The 10,058-nt window shown below is 30.6% G+C and overlaps 1 long non-coding RNA gene across 1 annotated transcript; it reads right to left on the bottom strand.

Moving 5' to 3' along the window:
* Positions 1-6,039: 6,039 nt before the first annotated feature.
* Positions 6,040-9,379, bottom strand: LOC111705538 (uncharacterized). The gene is made up of 3 exons (XR_002766035.1): positions 9,306-9,379; positions 8,377-8,454; positions 6,040-6,181 (listed from the first exon to the last, which is right to left on the bottom strand). It is a non-coding gene; the product is annotated as an uncharacterized LOC111705538 (long non-coding RNA).
* Positions 9,380-10,058: the final 679 nt, after the last annotated feature.

Raw genomic sequence — 10,058 nt, 5'->3', positions numbered from 1 at the left:
AAGAGAATAAACTATAACGCCGACAGAATCAAGAGATAGAAATTAATGAATCAAGAGCTGGAAAATATGAAGAGAATAAATTAAATCAAGAGCTGGAAAATATGAAGAGAATAGATAAAATCAAGAGCTGGAATATATGAAGAGAATAGATTAACTAAAGAACTGGAAATTGAGGAAGAGAATAGATTAAATCAAGAGCTGGAAACTAATGAAGAGAATAGTTTAAATCAATAGCTGGAAACTAATGAAGAGAATAGATTAAATCAAGAGTAGGAAACTAATGAAGAGAATTGATTAAATCAAGAGCTGGAGACTAATGAAGAGAATAGATTAAATCAAGAGCTGGAAACTAAGGAAGAGAATAGATTAAATCAAGAGCTGGAATCTAATGAAGAGAATATATTAAATCATGAGCTGGAAACTAATGAACAGAATAGATTAAAGCAAGAGCTGGAAACTAATGAAGAGATTTGATTAAATCAAGAGCTGGAAATTAATAAAGAGAATAGATTAAATCAAGAGTTGGAAACTAGTTAACAGAATAGATAAAATCAAGAATTGGAAATTAATGAAGAGAATATATTAAATCAAGAGTTGGAAACTAGTTAACAGAATAGATAAAATCAAGAATTGGAAATTAATGAAGAGATTATAAGAAGAGCTGAAAACTAATAAAGAGAATAGATTATATTAAGAGCTGAGAATTAATGAAGAGAATAGATTAAAACTTTGAAAGAATTAAGAGTTTGAAATTAATAAAAGCTAAAATGCATGAAGTTTCACTTATCCTCAACAATTGATAATTTTCAAATGTGGTTTTTCTTTTGTCATTGTTGTGTATGTGACAAATATTTTTGATGGTTATAATGACGTAGATTTCTGACAAACAACAAATTTTTTTGTTTTATGTCATCTAAAATATATTTACATTTATCATTGTCTGCCATTCCTCTTTCTTAAGATTAAATTCCTTAGTTCTCACAAAGAGAAGAAGTAAGAATGTACAATTCTACATCACAAAGGATTATATCTGGAGCAAAGAATGCTTTACCTGCATGCTATCAATAACCTCACATATTTGATAGAGGAAATGGTATTGAATACATATTTTATTAAAGATCTATAGATCGTTATCGGAACAACCAATGTAATCATTATAATTGAAATAGTTTATAAAGTGAAATTATGAAAACTATTCAAAATTATAATTTCAACTTGATTTCATTGGCGAATCCTACCATCATAAGATATTCTTATTTCTTTAGGCAGTTTTGTTTTAACAACCAGTTTTAACTTTCAGGTGTTAGTGTCATGTTATGATTAAATGGACTGTAAACATTATTTCAAATGACACTTCATCTTAAGAGTGAAATGAAATTAATTCATATTTCATATTTTTATTCAACTACAAAGCACGAAATAATACAAATAAAAAAATCACAATTTACTATGTAGTTTGGACCCGCCAAACCAGAGTTGGGTTGTTTTGATTGGCTGGCCCATTATAAGCGAATAAGAATTGTAAAAAATGGATGGATGTACACTGTACAGTGTACATTTTAAACAAAAGGAATAAGGTAAGGAGGGGGTGAAAAAGTATAAGAGAAATTGTGGGTACTCAGCGGAAGGGTTGTAACAGAGAGTAACATATATTATTAGAATCATCTTTCATTTCTTCGTCTCTGAAGTAAAAATCCTCAACTTACTTTTGCAAGAAAATCACAATTGAGAACAGTCAATTTTTCTGTTACACAATAAGAGTAATGTGATTCTCTAACAGACAAAACTTTGTTGAACAGATATATCTATAAAATAAGGAACAGTGTGTTTTAATAATTTAATTCAAATAAAAGGAAAGGGTCTTATTAATAACTTAAAGTTTTAAGTTTCCTGGACCAATTTGGACTTGAAAACATCAAGTGAGTAGTGAAGAATGTTTTGCAAGAACCTTATGAGAAGCATTTTAAACACTTCTCAAAGATGTGTTAAATCAAAGAATTTCTATTACAAATTAAAAAGGCATTAAAAAGATATTATCTATTTTCCCATTTAGTGAAAAGATTTTTCTATTTCTAGAAATAATCTTTAGATGTGTGTGTGTGTGTGTGTGTACAATATTTCCCTATAATAATACTGTAAAAATAGTTTGAGATTAGCCATTTGTTTTCTTTCATTGTTTTTGTGTAAACATTATCATATTATGAAAGAGGGAAGTGCAAGAAAACAGTGACAAAGAAAATTAAATTCATTACATTTGTTATTCAAAAAGAATAAAAAAGAAATAAGTTTTTTGTAAAAGTTTTTAATTTAAAATGTGAAATCATTGCATACATTTTAGGTGGAACCAACCAATATATAAGCCCTGTCTCAAATTTAAGCCGCAGCTCAAATTCTTTAAATTCAGCCTCAGGACTAACCATTAAGGGTGATTGATTTATGACTTTTTTAGAAATCAGCCAGCCGCCCACCTGAGGTCGCTTAGTTTTTACTTAAAAAAAATATTGTAGTCAAAAAAACATTTCAAAATCGTCCATAAGACCTAAAAAAAATATTTCAAAAATGAATATAAATATGATACATCATTTTCTTGGGAATTTTGTGTTGAATTCAGATTTGAAAACCATTTTTAAATATATTATAATCTAAAGAAGTTATGGCCAAATAACGTTTTTTTTAGCTCTAACTCACTCAATTTTCAATTTTTAAAAAAATGCTTTTTAGATTTGGATTCAGCATTTAATTTCCAAGAAATTGATGTAAAACATGATATTAAAAAATTTAAAAATAAAATTTTTTTTGTGACCTTACAGTGAATTTTACGATATTATATCGTTAAATCGCAACTAAAAATATAAATTTAAAGGAATTAAAACGTGGGGGGGCGGGGAGGGGTGCGAACTGGTTTTCTTCAACATATAACTTTGGATTAAAACAATTTTGGAAAACATTCCTTGAGAATTTATGAAAGAAGTTATGGTTTAATTAAATCCAAACTAATTGGTTGAAATTCCCCCTCTTAAATTATTCAGAACACAGGCGTAATATGATATTTAATGAGACAAGGATATTTTCTTAATTCCACTATTTTAAATATTTTGTAAAATTGTGAATGTTTCACTGCTAAGTTAAAAAAACAAATGATAATTCAAATTTTGATTTTTATGTCCACAAATAACTTGTAAAATAACAATAAAAATAATAAAAAAAAAAAACAGTTTTAAGAACAAACAACAGTTTTGTGATCAAACAACAGTTTTGAGAACAAACAACAGTTTTCAGAACAAACAACAGTTTTGAGAACAAACAACAGTTTTGGGAACAAACAACAGTTTTTGGGAACAAACAACAGTTTTGGGAACAAACAACAGTTTTGAGAAAAAAACAACAGTTTTAAGAACAAACAACAGTTTTGAGATAAAACAACAGTTTTAAGAACAAACAACAGTTTTGAGAACAAACAACAGTTTTAAGAACAAACGAAATTTTCCATTAACAATGGTGTCATGTAGAAAAAATAACAATCAATGGAGGAACAAAAACTAACGAAAAAACTGTTTAAAAGAAAAATCTGTGAAAATAAACAACTTTTTTTCATGTGCATAAACTTAGTCTTTGCTATCTTCTTCACCCTGTAATTCATAAACATGATTCTAATATTGTATGTAAGCAGTAAAAATGTAGGAGAGACCATTATAGCATGATTTTTAACATCCATATATTCTGTCTGATTAAAAATAATATCTGCATCCATACTCCTATAATTTGCTTTATACTTAAAAAAATGCAAGTTTATAATTACATACAGAGTTTATAATTACATACATCTATTAAAAAAATATAACAATGTATAAAGCAAATGACCTTATGCCGCAATCATGTTGACTAGTATAATTTGTGTAACTTCCTACGTTCTCAAGTAATTCAGGGGCATCATAATTTGTAGTATTAAGTGAGGGGTCTTCCATAACAGCACTAGATACTGGTGTATATTCTGTCTCATGTGTATTAGTTTTCTTAGTGGAAAAATTGGAGAGTATTTCAGAGGCATAGGTAACAGCAGTGGTGTCATTGAGGAATCTGTCAGATTCAACAGGGGCGTAAACTGTAGTATATCCTGTACCGTTTGCATTAGTTTTCTTGGTGGGAAAATTGGAGAGTATTTCAGGGGCATAAATAACAGCAATGGTTTCATTCAGGGATTTCACGGTTTTAACAGGGGTGTTCACAGTTCGATCACTATAAAGTGGGTCTGTTGCACTTATGTTCAATGGCTTGGAATTGTGGTTGGCATTATTGTCCTTATTGTCTCAGGGAAACCTGGGGTGGCAACAGTAACATTTTCAGTTAATGAGTCCTCGTCATAATAATCCATATTGAACATGTTTTTCTTCAAACGCCAGGCGCGAGAATGAACATCAACTAGAAATATCATGAACAATGGAGTAGTTCTCATTTTTAAACATAGGTAAGCAGTAAAGATGTAATGAGGTGTTCTCAGCTGCATATCGACTGTTGAATGTGACATCGGTCTGTGCCATTCCAGGGTGATAGCTTGAAGAAAAATTTGCCTTCTGGATCTTTGGGTTAGTAGCTAGGGTCTATAATCAACCACTTGCTCTGTGCAGTGAGTACCATATTGTCCTGCGATAAGCCCGTTTCCGAAGCCCCATTGTACCGTGCCACATATTAGCTTTTTTCTTTTCCGGCAGCCATGAGCCAACACTATTTCCCCTTCCGGGCCACCACATTTGACTCTTCCAGGCAAAACTACTTTTTTAAATGGTATATTTAGGGCCTTTAAAGTGTGATTTTTAAAAATCCAGCCATGTCATGCAAAAAAGCACAACTCAAACCATTTTTTCAATTCTACTTAAGATTGATATTTTGTGTGTTGAATTCTTAAACTGTTTAACAATGAAATTTTTGATTAATTTAACCTTGGAATCGGGATTTAGAGTATCATGTCGTCTTGACAGTCTCATCCTTTGTGGGTAACCCTGTATGTGAGAAACATAAAAGAAACTACGAAAAATCACTCATTCAACAACTCATCTCATCTCAACCAGTCTCTATCACTCACCTCACTTCACCTAACCTTATCAAACACACTTTTAACAATCACTTCTCATTCACTCACTCTTGTTACACTGAATTAAAATTTCATACCTGACAAAAAATGATTAATGTTTGCTTTAAAAAAAAATCATGAAAAACATACAAAAAACAACTACAAATTACAAAAAAATCATATTTATTTCCTAATAGTTCTAATTAAAAAAACTAAAGAATATAACAAAAAATATAAACAAAGACAAAAAACTTTTAAGGAAAAGTAACAAAAATAACATTTCACAAATAACAAAAAAATATAATTAAACAAAGACACAAAACTTTTAAGGAAAAATAACAAAAATAACATTTCACAAATAACAAAAAAATATAATAAAACAAAGACACAAAACTTTTAAGGAAAAATGACAAAAATAACATTTCACAAATATTTTCAATTATTAAAATATCAATCTTTTATGTGCTAACAAAAGAGGTTACTAACTCAGATTTACTTGATACTTGGAATCTGCAACTTTTTCTATGAAAAAGTAATAGCCAGGGGTGTATATTTCTTAAAAAATTGAGGTCCCCTCACTCTCTGACAGTAATTTTTTTTATCTAAGAAGTTCAACATTTTTTTAGGGGGTTATTGGCAGAATTGGGATTTATTAAATTTTGGGGAACAATATAAAGAAAAAGGAAAACTTTCCTTCCATGTTTAAATTTCCATTTTTTCCTAACTAATCAACATATTTGTTTTCTTACAATTGTGACACTCAGGAACATATCCTTAAAAAATAAAAATGAATTACAACAAAATGTAACTTTTTGGTTAAAAATGTTTTCCTTCTAAATTATTTAAAATTTTTACTTTAAAACAATCATGTCAAAGAACTTATTTTACTCAAAATAAAAAATGCTAAAAAAATTCAAATGAAAAGTTCTGAAAACTTCTAAGAGAAAGTGAAGGTAATCATGACTTGGGAATCTCTTAGGAATCGTTTTATATGTCTCGCATAATTTTTAGAGGTTATAATTTTACAACAAAAGTGGCAAACTCTGTGAGTTTTTATTATTGTTACTCTACATGCTGAGCTGTTTGATTTGTGCCTTGAGAGACTGGTTTTATCTAAAATATAGAATCTAAATTGAAGGAACATTATTGTAATTTTAAGTGACTTTTCGTTTAAAGAGCGGTATGCCCGATGCGCCTTAAACCTTCATCTGACCAAAAATATGAAAGATAACATCGTTTTTTTTGCTTGAAAAGTGGTTTATTCTGACAATTTTCTCTTCTTGCTTTTATATTATAAATCCACAACCCATGAATTCTTGAACAGACAAAGCTTTTAGCTTTTAAGGATGAATGAGCTATTCTAGTTCGTTGATGCTTATTTAATGATAAAAGTAAGTTGTATATTTATGCCATGAAGAAACAAAAAACATAAAATGTAACGCTATACAAGATAGAAAAACAACAATAGCTCAGATCAGATAATACTTAAAGGGGAACATTATGAATTGTTAATTCTACTCTTTAAAATGTGAGGTTTAAAGAGGGGGACATTCAGTTGATTTTAGGCGGGGGGCTTGACCCTTTCATTCAGGACAAACCAATTATAAATGCACTTATTTTGACTTATAAAATAAACTCACGTGTAAAAACTTTCGAGCATTTGGTGCAAGTAGTAATTTGGTTAGGACAGAAAGTTTTATTGGTAGTAGTAGTTTGGGCAAGATAGAGAGATTCAATGGAATGAGAATGAGATGAGAAGGGGGAAGATAAACTTATAGAAGAGCTGATTGATGAGGTAAGATTGAGTGTAGTTGAAACAGTGGTAGAAGATAAGAGAATGCTGGATGATGAGGATGAGGATCAAAATAAATCATAAAATAAAAATAATATCGGACACACAATTAAACGAAATAATTGAATGTGATTGTCAATTATTATTTAAAATATTAAAGATATGTGAAAAAACCAGTAAAATGTTTAACACTCATTTAAATTGAAATCATCAAAGTTAAACATAGATATAATTACCTTTCCCTTCTCGGAGGTTCTCTTTGCATCATCTGGAATGGTTAAAGTGACTGGATTGCTGTTCTTGATAAGACTCCACACAATCTTTAAAAGAAAGAGTAAATTTTAATAATTCTTAAGATTGACTAATTTTAAGTCAAAAATATTCAAAGCAGGATTTTGGCTTCCTGGATCCGGATCCGCAAAAATATGCGGATCCACGGACCTGGATTCAAGAGGTAAAATATCAACCAAAAAATGCAAAAAAAAATCTTTTTAACTCCAAAACCCCAAATCTGAACTTTTGAAAAAAGAGAGATTATAAAAATGTCCTCATTTCTGAATGGTTCATCAAGTTTTACGCTAAAAATAAGCGAAAAAAATAAAACCAAAAATTTGGATTTTTTTTTGTTTAAAAAATTTACTAAATCTTAAAGAAATGACCTTAAAATAAATGTTCAAATTGTTTTAATTCTATTAATTAGTGCAATAATTGTTTGGAATGTTTTCAAAAGTGGAAAAATAATAGCATTTGTTATGTGTAAAGACGCCAAAATTCAATTTCAAGTGACTTTCCATTTATGAAGTGACATTGCATATTTCAACAGGTACACTTAAAACCATCACTTCTTTTTCAGAATTGACTGTTTTCAATTGCATTTCAGTTTTAAATAAACCAATTTGTGAATTTCAGTCTGAGACATATTGGAATAAATTGTCGATATTCAACACTTGCCAAGCTAGAAAACAAGGATATCTTCCATATAATTGACAAGATAAATGTTTTAAGGATAATGTTATGAATTGGGCATGCATCACTTTTATGGTACGTCACTTGAGACAATTTAAGTTTAGTACCCATTTTTACCTCAGAATGTTCAATTGCTACAGATCCCATCACCCAATCTCTTCCAAATTCCTCATGAGTTACCTTGGTTAGATATAAAATTAGAAAGGGATTAAGAAAATAAATAAAATAGTGGGGGGGGGGAGGATTTCTGTCTGAATCGGGTGATATTGTTAGAATAACTGTTTAGTTTGAAATATTAGTAGCATTGTCCATTGAATGAAAAATCAAGGTTTTTGTTTTTTGATTTATAAGAAATTCATTTTCGTTTTTTGAGAAAAATTATGATTGTTTAGCCTATGTTTCCCCAGGGTATCTATGGTTTCCCTCAACAAATTTAAGCCAATTGATTCACCAATGGAAACATCATTTTAAAAGTTAATAACCTTAACTGGTAAATCTTGAGATTACGCAGGCAGTACCTTTATTTAGTATTAAACATTGACAAATTTACCTGAACTTCATAATCAAAGTCGGCTTTCTCAATTGAGAGCTTTAGGTTCATCCCTGGCTCCAGCTTCTTAGTCATCCCCTGAAACATAGTTTTACACTATATTTTTGAGTGTGGTGGCAGAGCTCAGGTGAAAAACTTATTCGTAGATAGATGATAATAAATATGCTAGTTTTAACAATGTACAAACAGTTAGGGCTGGAGGGGGGGGGGAGTTTTTGTTAAAAAGAAGCATTTCAAACCTCCCACAAGCCCCCTCGGTAATTTCCTAGTATACAATTTTTGCCCCCCCCCCCCCCTCCTCCCTACCCCTCCTATCAATTTTTTACAGGGATCTAATAAGTGACACATGGTTATAATTGGTCATGAGGCCACAGCACCTGGCTACCTAGCCTGTTCTAGCTGCAGCGCTCGGCTCAAAAATTGTCTTAACTTCACCTAACCCTAAATTATTACTAAATAAATAATAATAACTTGGCTGAAAATTAGGGTCTGTCCTAGAGAACGATTTTTGGACCCACCCCCTCCTCTCGATTTTGTACATAAACAATATAGACTAATTTTATTCAAAATTGTTGAAATTAAAGATCAATGTCTTTCATGGCCGCAGCGCTCAGCCTCCTAGTCCGTCATAGCCGCAGCGCTCGGCACAGAGATGAACTTAACCTAACCTAACCCTAAAATAATAAAAAATAAATATGCAAGTAGTAATTTGGTTAGGACAGAAAGTTTTATTGGAAGTAGTAGTTTGGGCAAGATAGAGAGATTCAATGGAATGAGAATGAGATGAGAAGGGGGANTTATTGATGCTGGTATGGATCACAAAAATTGAGAAGAAACACACATTTTTAAAATGACAATCCGTCAGTATACCCCTCAGACGATTAAAACGTGAAATATTATAAAAAAAAATAAAAAATCAATGATCTTACCTCCTTCAAATTTGCCTTCTCTGTCTTGTGCAGACCTCGTATTTGTGAGTTTAGAATGGGCATTGTATCTGAGAGAAAGTAATTACATAACCCTAAGCTGGAGAATACTGTAGCGATACAAATTATAATAACATTTAAGAATAGTTTTAATACTAAAGAATATAGTTTAAATACTCAGGTATTATCAGTGTTTACAAAAGCAATGCGAAAATTTTTGAAGAATGCACCGTAAATTTCTTAAATAGCCATCACATTAAGAAGACGACATTTAAAGAAGTTGTTTGAAATTGTAAAAAAGGATGTAGTGTAATTTAGATTTTAGCCAGGAAAACTAAGTCAATTTTCGTATTGTGGGTGCAGAGACAAATTGTTCAGGGTAGTCTGAAGAATAAGAAAATATTATTAAAATCACAATATTTACTGTCATTACTTAGGCGTTACAGATTTTGTAAAAAAAAACGTTTTTTTTGCAATTTTCTCTTAACACATTGCACATTTTCACACAAGGGTTCCCTTCAAAGCTAAAGTGTATTTTATGGTGCGTCATTTTTAAAATTGATATTGCTCTTAAAAATAAGCCAATTTTTAGGCAAATCAGAATTTAGATTTGGGAAAAAAAAGTTTAACAGTTTACATTAACCCTATCTCCGCTGGGGTACTTGAAAACCAGGATACGCTGGGGGGGGTCAATTTGACCCCCCCCTCTAAATCCCATGTTTTATGTCCAAATATGACAAATGATACATCATTAGA

Source organism: Eurytemora carolleeae, unplaced genomic scaffold (genome assembly GCF_000591075.1).
Source record: "Eurytemora carolleeae unplaced genomic scaffold, Eaff_2.0 scaffold674, whole genome shotgun sequence".
NCBI lineage: Eukaryota > Metazoa > Arthropoda > Copepoda > Calanoida > Temoridae > Eurytemora > Eurytemora carolleeae.
This window is presented reverse-complemented; position numbering and strand designations above follow the sequence as displayed.